We start from the raw sequence: 16,872 nt of genomic DNA, 5'->3' as shown, positions 1-16,872 counted from the left end.
ATACCTTTGAAAGTAATTTGTTTGAGTAACATGTTTTACATGATTTGATTAGTGATTGAATTAAATTGATTTTGAAATAAATTATGTTTGAAGGTATTTATTTTAATAAAAGTATTTGAATGATTGATTTTTAAATCATGTTTTGAATGGTTTGGATTACTTATCGTGTTTAAATAATATTGGGAACTATTGGATATTAAAAGGATTTATTGAACCAATGAATTATTATTATTGTTAATGCTTTATAAGCATGTTAGTAATCCCACTATGCGGATTTGGTTTATTGATAAGGCCTTGGACTTTGTATGACCGGGTCTTTCCTCAAGAATAGCCTTGTAATATAAGGAGATTAGCTTGGGGGGTGTGCACACTTGGGTGAGGAATTGGATTAAAAGGAATTGGTTCTTAATAAAGGAATTGGTTTTATTAACTATTGTTTTGAATATTGAATCATTGGAATCGGTTTTGGAATAACGAGTTTTGAATTTATTGGATTAATTATTGGAATTGGTTTTAAAAGCATGTTTGCAAATAAATTGAGTTTACACTATCTTGCACTTATCGTACTTAGCATATTTTGCTAATCCATATTTCTTATTTGTTTTGGTTCGCCCTGTTTACCGTAATGGTAAGCAGTGTTGACTATTTTCAGGTGGAGTCATGAATGAGCATATGGGAGTCCAGGGATTTGCTTCACCTAGTTTAGGAATGTTGATCTTGTCTTTATTTTTGAGCACTCATAACAATGTTACTATTTTTATAAGTATTAATAATAGAAAATTGAGTTTCCGCTGCAAGTTTTGTAGTTGAGTTAAGTACTTTGATTAACCTTGAGTAATCAGGTGGCGGTAATACGCCCAAGTCTACCTCTACGGTATAATTATACGTATTATAGTAGTATTTCCGTAGAGGGGGATTTGGGGGTGTTACAGTTGTAATCGTCCCCAATGTATTACCAAAGTTCTCATGTATACTTCCTTCTAGGATTTTGAAAGAAACTAGGAATGTTTATCTGACATGATATTCTCGGGAACTCCATGTAGTCTCACAACGAATTTAATGTAAGTTTGCAAGTTGCTCCATCTTCCAAGTCTCCTTCATCCGTTTTTTTTTTTTTTTTTTTTTTTTTTTTTAAACATCGTGGACTTAGACAATCTATCCACCACAATCCAATTGAAAAAATCACTCTAAACACTCAATACACCTTTATCAAATCCTTTTTGCTTCTTGTTCTTTCCCGGTTGTGTTTCACTCTTCTCCCGTTATATTTCCTTTAAACTTCTTACTCTTACAAATTATACTCAAGCTTGTATCTCCATGAATATTAAAATGACATATTCTCTTACAAATTTGATCAAATTCACACTCTCTACTTGATTTTTTTCTTTATTTCTTCGAATATTGTTGGTATCATGCTGTAGTTACCCCAACATTTTCTTAACTTTTCTTTTCCAACACTTTCGAGGAGATTAATTTCCTTATTCCCCCTTAAATTTAACATAATTATCAATGTATTTTCCCAATACATTGCTTCCCTTTCAATGACATTGAATGTCCCTTCCATGGTCCTTTATCAACTCCAATCATTTATTGTTACATATTTAAATCCTTATGTGCGAGAGTCTATCTCAAACTTTAAACTTTAAACTTCATTCACAAATAATCATTAATTCACACAAAATTATTTCACACTTATTACTTCCTATGAACTTCCAATTATTCTTCGCCAGGGCATTCACTTGTCAATAATCCTTTCGAATCAATCAAAATATTCCACATTATTGTCCAACTTAAACCTCAACAACAATTGTTTTATCATAGAGTCCATAATTCACCGCTTCTATCCCTGTTACATCATGTAGGGAATAAATTTCAAGCGCTTGAACCCCACTGTGATCATACACTAAAGTACGGTGGCGTCCAAAGGGAAAGAAGATAGAGCAAAAGAGTCGCTAACAAGTTTTAGGAACTTGTAAACCGTTCACAGGGTGAAGGTTACACCCATTAACAATCCAAGAGATCGTCAACTCCATAAGGTCTAGAACCAAATAAGGGCTCGGGGATGATGGTACAAATCCAACCTAAAAGAGATTGAACCTGCCCTAATAATAGGCCTCTACTTTATTCTGATCGTATTCATGTGCGCTTTCTGACTAACATGCAATCAATAGGATTACCCTAAACCTGTTTATCTATGTTGGTTGAATTTAATGCACAAATAAAACTATTATTGGCGATCACTTGAATTATAATCAAATTAACCCTAACAAGATTATTAATATCTTATTATGCGTGATTACAAGTACCAATTCCCTTTAAACATGCATAAAAGGCGTGATCAAGCAATAACAATAAATATCAAGCAACATAATAAATAATCATAACAATTATTATCATAATAAAAATTATAATAATCAAAACAATAATCATCATAATAACAATTATAATAATCATAATCATAATAATCATGTTAAAGCATAATATTAGCAAGATCCTAGGCATGATACTAATAAGATTAATAACAAACCCTAGCATGTCACTAAGCAATAAAAATCAAATCTTTAACCCTAACATGATACTAACAATCATAAATATTAGGAAGAACATAAAAGGCATCATACTTTTAATCATACTTGATATTAAAATTACCCTAGACATGATACTAGGAATATCATAATAACAATCTAAGCATGAACTCTACATCATAACATCAATAAAAACATTAAAGTACTTACTTTTATGCCTCGTACCTCTTTCTAATAACAAAATACACACGTTAGTAACTTCAAGGAAAATAATAATCAAACAATTAAATTAAATAATTGAAAGAGAGATTTATGACCAAACCCTCAGAAATTAAACCTTTCACGTCTAGGGTGAATGCAACTTCGAATATGGCTAGGTGTATCTAAGTCTTGCGAATGCGGAATTTTGTATTTGAGAAAAAGGATAGTTTAGAAAAGAGAGAGAGAGATGGTGAATGATTGAAAAGAATGAGAGAGAATTGAAAACTGGTTGTAGGTCAATGAAAACGGAGTTTTTACGACATTATTTATAGAGAAATCAGCCAAAAAGATAAAATTAACAAAACAGAGCATTGGCGCACAAAAAAACTAAACCAACGCCAACGCTAGCTGTTGGCGCCAGGCGCCAATGCTGGCGCTAGGCACCAATGCTGGCGCTAGGCACCAATGCTGGCGCTAGGCGCCAATGCGTAGCGCCAGGCGCTACAGCTGGCGTTTGGCGCTGATCTGGAAAATTACGCGTTTTCTTAAAATCAGATAAAAATTGCCGTACAGGAGGATAAAATCGTATTTTCCTCAAAAATGCTCTTTGATTTTAATTAAAACTCTGAAAAGTCAACAAAAGTCAATTTATCAATGCTAATTGAATTAGGAATGAAAAGAACCTTCTAGAAGAATTTAGAAGACTAAAACCATTCCTAATTGCATTAGGAATGATAAATCTATATTAGGCCCTCCCCTAGATCATTGGGCCGCATATAAGGCTCAAACCGGGCCCAATTTAGTAAATTGGCCATAACTTCCTCAATATTCATCGGAATTGGTCTTATAATATATCGTTGGAAAGCTCTTGTCAAGCCCCATCCAACTACACTATGATTGGACCCATATCATAGACCAAACAAACTGTATTGGCTGTTTTCTTAAAATAAGTTTTCAAAAACAGAGAGAAGAGAAAAGAAATTAAAACTATCCACAACACTAGACTTTCCACACTTTCGCTTCATTCGATTATGATTTTATGTGAAAGGTACTCATCAACGGGTTTGGTTTTGGGGAGACACAAATGGGTGTCTATAAAAGCCCCCACTTTGACTGAGTTTGGAGAAACGCGAGTTTCGAAAACAAAAGTTAAAGTAGCGATAGGGACAGAGAATGATTCAGAACGTTCTGCGATCCTAAACCACTCTTGCAACGCCGATACCTGCAAAAGTAGCATTAGTTAAACAGATAAAAGAGTTAACGCGTATCTTGCACCGTCGAGCACACGTCTCTAAAAATAACCGATTTGCTGCCGCTTTTCCGTTGTTTTGATGACCTCCTGCAAGCTAGAGAATGCCATCCCGCTTGAAAACCACTACGCCTGTAACTGCTTCCAAATTAGAAGATTGCTTCGCCTGAAATGATCCTCCTCCGCTTTGATAATATTTCACGTCCAAGGGAACACTATCGAAGATTGCTTCACTTGAAACAATCCCCATCCGCATTGATAATATTCCACGTCCAATGGAATACAATCGAAGATTGCTTCACTTGAAACAATCCTCTTCCGCTATGATAATACTCCACGTCCAAGGGAATACTATCGAAGATTGCTTCTCTTGAAACAATCCTCAGTTGTTTGTGACAACTCTCCACAATCCATGGAATGCCATCTCGCTGTTTTGATGTTCACTTGTCTCTGAACAAGAGCTTCTTTTGGATATGTCCTTCTAAATGATATGCCCACGCGTCTCTAGAGCAAAAGAGCTTTTGATTGATATGTCCACGCGTCTCTGGAACAAAAGAGCTTGATGATATGTCCACGCGTCTCTGGAACAAAAGAGCTTGAAAGGATTGTCCACGCGTCTCTGAACAAAAGAGCTTGATGACATGTCCACGCGTCTCTGAACAATAGAGCTTGAGTAATATGTCCACGTGTCTCTGAACAATAGAGCTTGAAAGAAATGTCCATGCGTCTCTGAACAAAAGAGCTTCGATGCTTGAATGTTTGTTGCGATAATATTCCGATGACCAACCCTTGCCGATCTCTAAAGCTTGTTTGAACTTTGCTTTCGCTTAAACCAGTATGTCGGTGTTTCCGTGATAAGCCAATTCTTAGGCGCTTTAAGCTAAGTGAGACGATCTTTCATCAGGTCGACTACTTATTGTGATTGTAATCAAACTGACTACTTAATCATGTCAAATTGCTTATAGGGGCTAACTGGCGTACCAAAGAACCCGAAATTTCTGTTCTGAGAGGCTTTGAGCTCTGTCGCTGCTAAAATATCTCTAGCGCCAAGAATTGACTCTGCCGCCAGATGCTGAGATCTAGCGCCAAGCGCTGAAATCTATTTCCAGACGCTAGATGTTTTCGTCCGGCGCTGGAGTAGGGTCTTCCCTGTTCTGCTGCACCTGTATTTATTTTTTACTATAGAACTTTGCTATTCTCTTTAATTATCTTAGAATTGACCTAAGGTTTAGCATTGCCTGACTCATTGACTTGACACGACTCAAGGTATAAACTTGACTCGCTGTGATCGACTCGAGGTTGACTCGACTCAAAGCGAAATGACACGTGTGACTCATGCATGACCCGTGTGTGCATTGTATTATGATTGTGCGACTCGAAAAATGCAAAAAAGCAACAAATTTCCGTCATTTTTGTGGAGGGTACTAACTTTCTCCCGAAAAAGAAAGACGTGAAAAGGAATCGAAGTGAAGTTTTTGAAGGTGCATGTTGAACGAGCTTAGTCAAATGTCATTTGATACTATCTCTCAAGGTGCAAGGATTAATCCATCCTAGGCTATCTCAATGGTTGACTCAATGATGAAAGTATTTGGGTAACTTAGGCACGGAGGCTAAGCACTTCATACTTCAATGTGCAATGACAATTATGATTGGTGAGTGATGTTGATATGACAAGGCATGCTTCAGCGTTGTGTTAAGATTCCATGACAAAGGGTTCCTAGGGGAAGTATATTTGGTCATGTATCTGTGCAGTGTGTGAAAGTGACACTAAAGCTAGGCCGCAATAGCTAAGTGTGTGGGAAAATATTGTTTTTTTTTTTAAAAAAAAGTCAAATGGTGGTGACTCTTAGGCTAGGTAAGCTAATGATGTAGGGATCAAGCCCCCAAGTCTAGCTCTACATGAATAGAGATGAGCATAGGATATCCCTTGATATGATCATCGTGTAAGTGTGTGAATTTGAATGCATTTTTATTACGGCCGCACCTCGATGTGAGGTTGCCTACGTATCCGCTAGGAATCAGGCCGAATGTAGCTCTAGCCGAATCTCGCACAAGTGTGTGTACCTCAAAAAGATATTTTTAAGGGTTGTAACGTGGTTAGGCTAAAGGTTATAGAAGAAGGGGATAAAGGCTCAAGACCCTAGATAAGCCCTTAAGGTGTGCAACCTTGCTTTTGAATCTTTGTATTTTTATGCTTGAGGCTTTCTGTTCTTTTTAGCTCTTTTTTTTGTGCTTTAGCATTTATTTTATTTTTTCAAGTGTGGGAAATCCCGATCATGCGGTCTATCACTCACTTGACATTCATGTTTATCAGGCACGGTACTGAGCACTCGATAAGAAACGCAATCTGAGACGTGTTCATATGAAAGATATTTTCATATCAAAGACATTGGAACACTTGCCCTTTTTGTACACTTTTATTTATTTTTTGCTTATTTTATTTATTTTGATCTTTTTGAAATCACTCAAGCTTTTGAGATTGCATAAGTTACACACCATCCCATACCAAGGTTAGGTAGATATGGGTTGAAGAAGAAAGGTTTATCGTTAGACGAGGCTCAAAGTGGTTTATGAAGAAAGGATTGTAAATTAGAAAGGTGAAAGGTGATATGATGTGGCTACAAGAGGTTCCTCAAATCATTGGAATACCTTGTGCTTAGTTTGACATGGATTTTTTTTTAATGCAATATAATGAAATGATCATATATAAGGAAATAAATGCTCATTTTATTAAAAGAAAATATATAATGATCCTACAAAATAAATCTAAGGAGAATAAAAAGGTGCCTATGCTAGACTTATTGGGGAAAGGGTAAATAAAAAAGAAATAGAAAAAAGAGGACACGAAATCTTGTCGTTGAAGCTCGCCTCTTGTCTTTTGTTGTTTCCTTTATCATCACTCGCTCTTCTTGTTAACTGGAGGTATGGGAAGCTTGTTATTATCAATCAAATGTTGGATATCCTCCTTTAGCTTCCAACAACTCTCAGTAGCATGACCCCTACCTTGATGGTACTTGCAGTGTTCGTTTGGATTCTAGCTAGGCACTCTCTTCCTAGGAGGGGGATCTTGAAGAGGTCCAATAGGAGTAATGATTCCCTTGGCATGAAGTCGATCGAAAGCATCATCATAGCTAATTCCAATAGGAGTAAATTCCCTTTTCGGTTGCTTTCGATTACCCATGGGTAGGATCTCACTAAGGTCGAAAGTACCAACACTATTACTAGAGTAAGTGTTTCCGGAAGAAGAAGGATAGTCGTTCTTCTTCCCTTTACAACCACTGTTACCATCGTTACTAATCTTGGCCTTCTTGTCGCGCGGAGGAACATGAAGGAGATTTGAATCAATGGAGTCTTGAACACGATCCTTGAGGGCGAGACACTTTTTGATAGTGTGACCGCGACCTCTATGGTATCGACAATAGGAATTTAGATCCCCATTGGGAAAACGTTTTTCAGATGGAGGGTCTTGGCTGGGACCAATGGAGCGAATATGACCTTGATCATGTAGACAGTCAAAAGCTTCATTGTAAGTCGTTTCTATTGGTGTGTATCCTTCAATGGTCCGTTTTGTCCGTGGCTTAGGAGCATTGAGTTCTTCATTAAACTCTTGGCGAGAATATAGTTCAATAGCCATCACCCGATTTGCTAATCCTTCTACCACATTCAAGAGCATGGCAATGACATCTTGCAGTTTTCGAACGTCCTCTTTTAGACTTGACGAGTCTTCCTTGGTATTATCTAAGAAAAGACTTTCATCCCCCTCAATTATGGCCACTTCATCGAGAGAGGTCATATAAGTTGTCTCGATCATGGGCTCTCCTACAGGTGTGATAAGAAGTGATGGATCAAAATGCTTGGTCATCTTTGATGGATAGAATCTCGGAAGTTTCACTGTTATCGATTAGATCTTGAATAGCTTCTTTGAGTTTCCAACACTCCTCAGTGCCGTGACCCTTTCCTTGATGATATTTGCAGTGCTTATTAGGGTCCCACTTAGGTAGCCAGGCTTCTGGAACTGGATCTTTGATGGGCCCTATGGGCATGACTAGTCCTTTGTGATGTAGCTTCTCGAAAGCTGTTTCATAACTCATGCCAAGTGGAGTGAACACCCTTTTTGACCTTTGGATTCGTGATTTAGAGGCGTTCGTGGCATGTACCTCATTAATGGGAGAGGAAGAAGAAGGATGGTCGCTCTTCTTTCCTCTCGCACTATTATATTTCAGAAGGTCATCATCAATGTCAATGCCTATATTATAGACAACCTTGAAAGTATTTAATTGTGTTGGTACTTTAGGTGCCTTGAATACTTCCCTTGGAGATTCTTGATAAACATCCTCACAGATTCTTTTTCAGTAGGAGCCTAGACCATATTAGTGGAAGTTTCCCTCCATTTATTGAAGAAAGACGTGAACCCTTCGTTTTCTTTTTGTTTTAACATCTCAAGTTGGCTGTGGTCTGTTTTGTCTTGGATGTTGCACTTATATCTATCTATGAAAGCGTTTGTTATCGACTCCCAAGAAGAGGTTTTTTCTTTCTCGAGAGAAAAGAACCATTGTTGACAAACGGTTTCGAGAGATAGTGGGAACAGAGAGGGGAAAACCTTCTTATCGATACCCTTAATGTTCATTATGGTTTCGAAAGCTCTTAGATGAAAGTAAGGGTTATATGTTGCCTTGAATTTTGGGATGTCAGTGGCGTTGAACTTATGCGGAAGAAGTTCCTTTTCCAGCGAGACCCCTTGTGAGCTCATGCCCTGAAATTTATAGTCGCTAGATAGCTTGATTAGACTCTCTTGCATGAGGTCCATCTGTTTTTGTTTCACAGGATCATTGATATTGAGTGTGAGTAGCTTCAGTGTCTCAGTCACGGTGACCAATTGGTTCCTAAGCTCATTGACTTCTTCTTGACTTGCCATTATCTTTTTAGCCTTCCTCTTTTGACGAATCGGTTTATCAAAAAGTGAGACTTGAATAAAGAGGTTGTCCTTGATTAATCGCCCTTCTCTCCTCGACCAAGTACTATGGAAAGGGAATTTGGGGATATTTATTGTTAATTATTTGACTTAAACTTTATTCAACATGCAATGGATGGAGGAAGTGAAGAAATATTGGAATAGAATGTGAAGAAAAAATGATGTAGATGAAGGGATATGAAGAATTAGGAGTAGAATGTACCCCCCAACTCAAATGACGGAAAAAAACGACTCATGCATGAACCTAAGACATGGTCATGGTGACATATACTCAAAGTGTGTGTTAAGACTAGTGAGTGTAGGTGATATGTTAAGACTCGTGTCATGACCATGCGGCTAGACTATGTGACTAGACTCAATTAATGACTCGACAAGGTATTATTGGCAGTGAAAATTAACCGACTTAATTAGCAAACTGGTTAATTAGACCCTAGATGATGACTCGACCAATAATCCTAACTGTCGACAAAACGACAGAACTGTCGTCACACTGTGTAGTGTAGCGCCAGACGACAGAGCTGTCGCCAAGCGCTACACTCCACAGAGTGGCGCTACAGTCCAGATTTTGGCGCCAATGCTGGAGCTTCAATCTGGAACTGTTTTCGGTGTTATTAATCGACAAGGGTATGCCTAAGTCATACTAGGTCAATTCTGATTAAAATATTAGACTTTATTTACTCAAATTAATTAATTAATTAATTAGGCAAAGTTCTTTAGTCATTAATTGATTTAATCTCAACACAAGTCAAACAAACGGTTAAGAATTCATAGTATATGCACAACAAATAATGCACAATTAGTTAAGTAGGCACAATATGATGCAATGAGTTTGCAACCTAACCATGGCTCTAGTTCTCTAAAGTTCGGGATATGGTTTAGTCAATAGAGGGTCCATGGTTAATTGTCCGGATGCACCGCGCGGAAGCCTAACCGTGAAGGGTTGGCACGAGTGGATGGGACACTGCGAGTTTTAGAAAAACTCGCTTCCATGGTTTGGTGAATTCAACATTCTCGGATGTACCCTTTGTTGCACAGAGCGTTCAATCAGGTAGATGGAGCATGAATTCCCAGAGGGTTATGTCCATATGTAGAACACATATGGGTTTTAGAAAAGTGAGAAAAAAATCAATCAGGAAGTAGGATCAAGCAAACAATGCAAAAAACTGGCCGAAATTAGAACGCATATTTCTGGCTCGGTATTGGAGGAATTTGGCGCCAGCAAACAGAGACTGGCGCCAGGTTTTAGCTGTAGCGCCTGGCGCCAATGCTGGCGTCTGGTGCTACGGTTAAAATCCTGGCGCTAATTCCTACATGCCTCAGCAGCTTTCTGTGCTCGATAAAATTTTCCAGTCGCGCAGTGTTATTTCGGTCCTAGTTGTGAAAGATATTTCTCAAATTTCCAACGTGTAAAATCCTATGTTTTTAACTCATTACAGATGGTCTTTCCAATGAGATCTTTTTATGCATATGAAAATAATGTTAATTAGAATTACGCACATGAAATACTTAGAACGTTTTGAGTCTCATCCACTCATTCTAAATCATTGCCGAAACAAATTCAGGAATTAAAATAGAAATCCTCCCCAGTGGAGTCTCCAAAAACTATAGGTGTAGACACCCATTTGCTTCTCCCCAAAACCAAACCTGGTGATGAGTACCTTTCATGTCGAATCATAATCGAATGAAACGAAAGTGTGGAAAAGTCTAGTGTTGCGGAAAGCTTTTATTTTCTTTTCTCTTCTTTCTGTTTTCGAAAATCCACTCTATTTTATGAAAACATCCATTCTAGTTTAGTTTGGACCATGATAAGGGTCCAATAATGGTGTAGTTGGATGGGGCTTGCAAATACCTTTCCAACGATATATTATAAGCCCAATTCCGATGAATAATGAGGAAGTTATGGCCAAAATACTAAACTGGGCCCAAACCGGATTTTACCTACGACCCAATGATCACGAGGAGGGTTCAAAGGTTTAATCCTATTCCTAAACTAATTAGGATTGATTAGAATCTTCTATAAGTTTCTAAAATATCTTAATTATCCTTTTCTGAAAAGATAATATTAAGGAATTTGATTTAAATATAAACTTTCCTTTTTTTTTTTATAAAACTTTCCTTTTTTAAAGTCCTAATTCTATTCGGATTTAAACATGTTCAAAGACAGTCAGATATTATTTTTTTGCCTCATATTTTATATCTAAATTTTATATGGTTGGATAGATCATGAAATTATCTTTCCAATGATATATTATAATAATAATTCCGAGCCATAACGAAAAAGATATGAATAAAATATCAAACTCTATCCAAAACTGACACCGTCTCACTATTTCGTTCATATCTTTTATTATACAATATATTTTAATCTGATTTTAATTGGGTTAGAAAGTATAATTCAAGATCTTTCCAACGAAATCTTATTCATCTTATTCCGATTTCCGGATCAAAAGATATGATAAAAACAAAATCCGCAAAAACTGCTGTCTACGAGTTTTATTTCGATTCGAATTTGGATTCTTTTCTTAATTCTTCGACTCTATTTTTTCCTATAAATAGAGGTCATATCTCCTCTTAATCAATCACCAACTCTCATCAAGATTTTCTTGATTATTCTCTCTCTCTCTCCCTTTTTCTAAACTAGCCTTTTCTCAAATAAATAATTCCGCATTCATTAGATCTTGATACACCTAGCCATATTCGAAGTTGCCTTCGCCCTAGACGTGAAAGGTTTTAATTTCTGAGGGTTTGGTCCCAAATTTCTCTTTCAATTATTTAATTTAATTGCTTTGTTTATTATTTTCCTTGAAGTTACTAACGTGTGTATTTTGTTATTAGAAAGAGGTACGAGGCATCCAAGTAAGTACTTTAATGGTTTAATTGATATTATGATGTAGAAATCATGCTTAGATTGTTATTATCATATTCCTAATATCATGTCTAGGGTATTTTTAATAGTAAATATGATTGTTATGATGCTTCCTATTCTCTTCCTAATATTTATGATTGTTAGTATCATGTTAGGGTTAAAGATTTGATTTTTATTGTTTAGTGACATGCTAGGGTTTGTTATTAATCTTGTTAGTATCATGCCTAGGATCTTGCTATGCTTTAACATGATTATAATTGTTATAATTTTATAATTATTTAATTTATGATGATATTATTATTTTTATTATTATAATTATTATTCATGATATTGATTATTTTTTATGTTGCTTGATATGCTATTTATTATTTATTGCTTGATCACCTTTATTGCATGTTTAAAGGGAATTTGGTACTTGTAATCACGCTTAATAAAATTATTAATAATCTTGTTTAGGGTTAATTGTGATTATAATTCAAGTGATCGCCAATAATAGATTTGTTTGTGCATTAATGTTCAACCAACATAGATTAAACATGTTTAGGGTTAATCCTATTGATTGCATGTTAATCAGAAAGCGCACATGAATACGAGCAGAATAAAGTAGAGGCCTATTATTTGGGCAGGTTCAATCTCTTTTAGGTTGGATTTGTACCATCATCCCCGAACCCTTATTTGGTTCATGACCTTATGGAGTTGACGATCTCTTGGATCGTTAAGGGGTGTAACCTTCACCTCGTGAACGGTTTACAAGTTCCTTAAAAACTTGTTGGCGACTCTTTTGCTCTATCTTCTTCCCTTTTGAACACCACCGTACTTTAGTGTATGATCACAGTGGGGTTTAAGCTAGTGGGATTTTAAAGGCTTGAAATTATTCCCTACAGTAGGGAATAAATTTCAAGCGTTAATCCCCTTGCTTGAACCCCATTCTGATCATACACTAAAGTACGGTGGCGTCCAAAGGGAAAGAAGATAGAGCAAAAGAGTCGCCAACAAGTTTTAGGAACTTGTAAACCGTTCACAGGGTGAAGGTTACACCCCTTAACGATCCAAGAGATCGTCAAATCCATAAGGTCTAGAACCAAATAAGGGTTCAGGGATGATGGTACAAATCCAACCTAAAAGAGATTAAACCTGCCCTAATAATAGGTGTAGGCGTCATTTGAAGTGCGCCTACGTTAAAAAGCATGTTGTGAATATGCTTGGCACTCATAGGAAGTGGGAATTGACATTACGATTAGGGACAACGATTAGGGACAAATAAAGTAGGGAGCCGCCAACAAGTTTTTAAGGAACTTGTAAACCGTTCACGGATCATAAAAGGCAACCACGATAAAGGGACAACGATAGGCAACAACGATTGACCCGTGAAGGTTACACCCCATTCATAATCCATGAGATTACTAACTCCATATGGTTCGGAACCACGAAAGGAGGATCGGGGATGATGGTAAGAAGTGAGTCATGGAGTCACATTCGCCCGTATTGGCCTCTACTCGATTCTTATATTGAAAGGCATTCCTGTGATCTCAAAGGCATACAAACAATAATTCAATTTGCTCCAAACTATTATTTAACTAAATTGGTTTAAAATTAATGCACACATAATTCTAAAAATTTGGTGATCACTTCAATTAATAATAAGATTAAAAAGGAACCTAAACCGGTTGTCCAAATTATCTTATTAGTCGTGATTTTTAATTTCATATTCCCTTTAAACATGCAATATGGTGATCAATAAAAAAAATAGAATCAATATTAATATAAAAACCAATCTGATCATAATTCCAACAATATAAAAATCGTTAGAAAAATAATCATAATAATAATAATAATAATAAAAAGGGCATGATCCTTACTTTGAATCTGTTTGTTTGCAACTACAAAAATAATAAACGAGTTAGTAACTTCAAGGAAATAATAAAACAACAATTAAATTAAATTAAATAAAATAAGGTTGATTTTGGGGCCAAACCCTCAAACAATTCTACCTTTCACGCCTTGGTTTAAGGATAGAACCTCGAGTAAAATATGGACTCCTTTGAGTGCTTGAAGAAGGAATTTTGAAGTGAAAAGGGTAGGCTAGTGTTTAGGTTAATAGCATAGAAGAGAGAAAATAAGAATCATAGCATTCTGGTTGCCCCGTACATCAGAAATGAGGGGGTATTTATAGGGAAATGTGCTGAGGGAGCACACGGAACCCTAAAATGATAAAAACCCTAAAAAAGTATCCCGTGACACGGTCATACTGTACCGTGACACGGTTAGACTGTACCGTCAAACGGTACAAGTTCCCGTGACACGGTCAGTTTTGGAGTGACGCGGGAAATTTTTAGAAAACGGAACAGAAAACGCGTTAAGGGTTTACGCGGAAAGGACACGAAACTTCCCGTGTCACAGCAGACCTCCCATGTCACGGGAAATCCTACCTTCAGACGGGAACAGTTCCCGTGACACGGTCAAGCTTGACCGTGACACGATCAGTTCTAGTCCACTTTTCCGTCTAAATTCATTTTTAACCCTAATTTCTTTCGGCTTTTTAAGTGCCGATTGATAATTTCGGGCTTTTTTCTGACTTTTATTATTCGGGCTAAAATAAGAAAATAATAAAATAAAAATAAATAAAATATTTGGGCCAAAAATAATAATAAAATAAAAAGGTTTGGGCTTAAAATTAATTAACAAGCTTGGGCTAAAATTAAAACTATGCTTTTACCAAACACCAAGACTGATCCATGGACCTTTCAATAATATGAATTTAATAAAATACGATTTTTTAAGCACTCTCGGGATTAAATACTAAACCCGACCAATAGCGGCGGTGAAAGGTTATTTATCATCGGGCTTGGTTTTGGGGAGACATTTTTAGGTGTCTACAGATAGCAAATGTGGTTCCAATTCCAAAGAAGGATGGAAGGGTCAGAATGTGTGTTGATTACAGGGACCTCATTAAGGCAAGCCCGAAAGATGGGTTCCTTCTACCTCACATTGACATTCTGGTCGACAACACAGCAAACCATGCACTCCTATCGTTCATGGACGGGTACACCGGATATAATCAAGTATTAATGGCCGAGGAAGACATGGAGAAAACCATATTCATCACACAATGGGGTACATATTTCTATACGGTAATGCCATTCGGGTTGAAAAACGTGGGTCCACCTACCAAAGAGCAGCCACGGTATTGTTACATGATATGATGCACAAAGAGGTGGAGGTCTATGTTAATGATATGATCGTCAAGTCAAAAGATCGCCCGGGCCACAACATTGCACTTCGCAATTTTTTTGACAGACTCCGCAAGTATAACATGAGATTAAATCCAACAAAGTGTGCATTCGGAGTCACGTCAGGAAAACTACTTGGATATGTGATTAGTTCTCGAGGGATTGAAATAGATCCTACAAAAGTCAAAGCGATCATGGTCATGTCACCACCCAAGAATGAGAAAGAAATTCGAGGCTTCATTGGAAGGCTGCAATATATAAGTAGGTTCATATCAAAGCTCACAGCAATATGTGAACCTATATTCAAGAAGCTTAAGAAAAATGTCCCAGTAAGATGGGATGATGATTGCCAAAAAGCTTTCGATAAAATCAAAAAGTACCTGGCAAACCCATTCGTGCTAGCGCCAGCAATGCCTGACTTTCCTCTTCGACTCTACCTTACGGTCACAAGAGAAACGATGGGGGCAACGCTAGCACAAGAGATCGAAAGCAAGGAGAATGCAAATTACTATTTGAGCAAGAAGCTTCAAGGATATGAGACACGATACACACCACTTGAAAAGTTGTGTCTCGCACTTGTGTGGGCCGCCTAGAAATTAAGACATTACATGCTCACTCATACAGTGCATGTCGTGTCCAAGATGGATCCTCTCAAGTACTTGTTCGAAAAAGCAACACTCAATAGCAGATTATCAAGGTGGATAGTCAACCTTGCTCAGTTTGACTTGAAATTTGTACCACAAAAAGCCATCAAAGGTTCTGCGGTTTCTGACTTCTTAGCAGATTTTCCACTAGAAGAAATTGAGAAAGAAGAAAATGAGTACGATTTCCCTGACGAAGATTTACTCATGACCGAAGATGATAGCTGGACGCTCTATTTTGACAGAGCTTCGAACCAAAAGGGTTGTGGTGTAGGGGTATTGCTCGTATCACCCAATGAAGAGCATATCCCAATTTCCATGAAGCTCAACTTTGATGTCACCAATAATGCAGCAGAGTACGAGGCATGCATCTTGGGATTAGAAACAGCTGTGACCTTGGGAATTAAGAAGCTCAGAATCTACGGTGATTCATCACTAATTATTAACCAGATCTCTAAGAGATGGAAAGTGAGAAGTGAAAGTCTCGCTACGTATCAAGCTTATATGGAAACTCTCACGGAGCAACTAGATGAAGTGGAATATATGTACTTGCCTAGAGAAGAAAACCAGTTTGATGACGCACTGGCTAAATTAGCATCAATGGTGCGAATTCCAACAGACACAATCAGAATGCCATTGACTATAGAAAGAAGATATGAGCCGGCTTATGTTCACGCACTTGATGATGAACAAGAAGCACAAGAAGAAATCGAAGAACCATGGTATACAAATATCCTTAATTATGTGACAAAGGGAGAATACCCTCCGAATACTGACAAAAGGGCACGCCGTTCTTTGAGGCTCCTGGCCTCATAGTATGTGCTCATCAAGAGAGAACTCAACAAGAGGACTGCACTAGGGAGAATCTCTTATGCATAGCCAAGAAAGAAGCACACAGAACCATGGAAAACCTTCATGCCGGCATATGTGGAACGCATATGAATGCTAAGATATTAGTCCAAAAGGTTCAACGACAAGGTTATTATTGGACTACTATGGAGAGAGATTGTCACGAATACGTCAAGAAATGTATGAAGTGTCAAGTCTATGCAAATTTACAGCACGTTCCACCTTCGCTTCTCTACACATATACTTCTCCATGGCCTTTCTCTACTTAGGGTATGGACATCATTAGAAAGATAACGCCACCAGGACAAGGGGGGCATGAATTCATCCTCGTAGCAATCG

This window comes from Chenopodium quinoa, unplaced genomic scaffold, assembly GCF_001683475.1.
Source record: "Chenopodium quinoa cultivar QQ74 unplaced genomic scaffold, ASM168347v1, whole genome shotgun sequence".
NCBI lineage: Eukaryota > Viridiplantae > Streptophyta > Magnoliopsida > Caryophyllales > Amaranthaceae > Chenopodium > Chenopodium quinoa.
Note: the sequence above shows the minus strand (reverse complement) of the source record.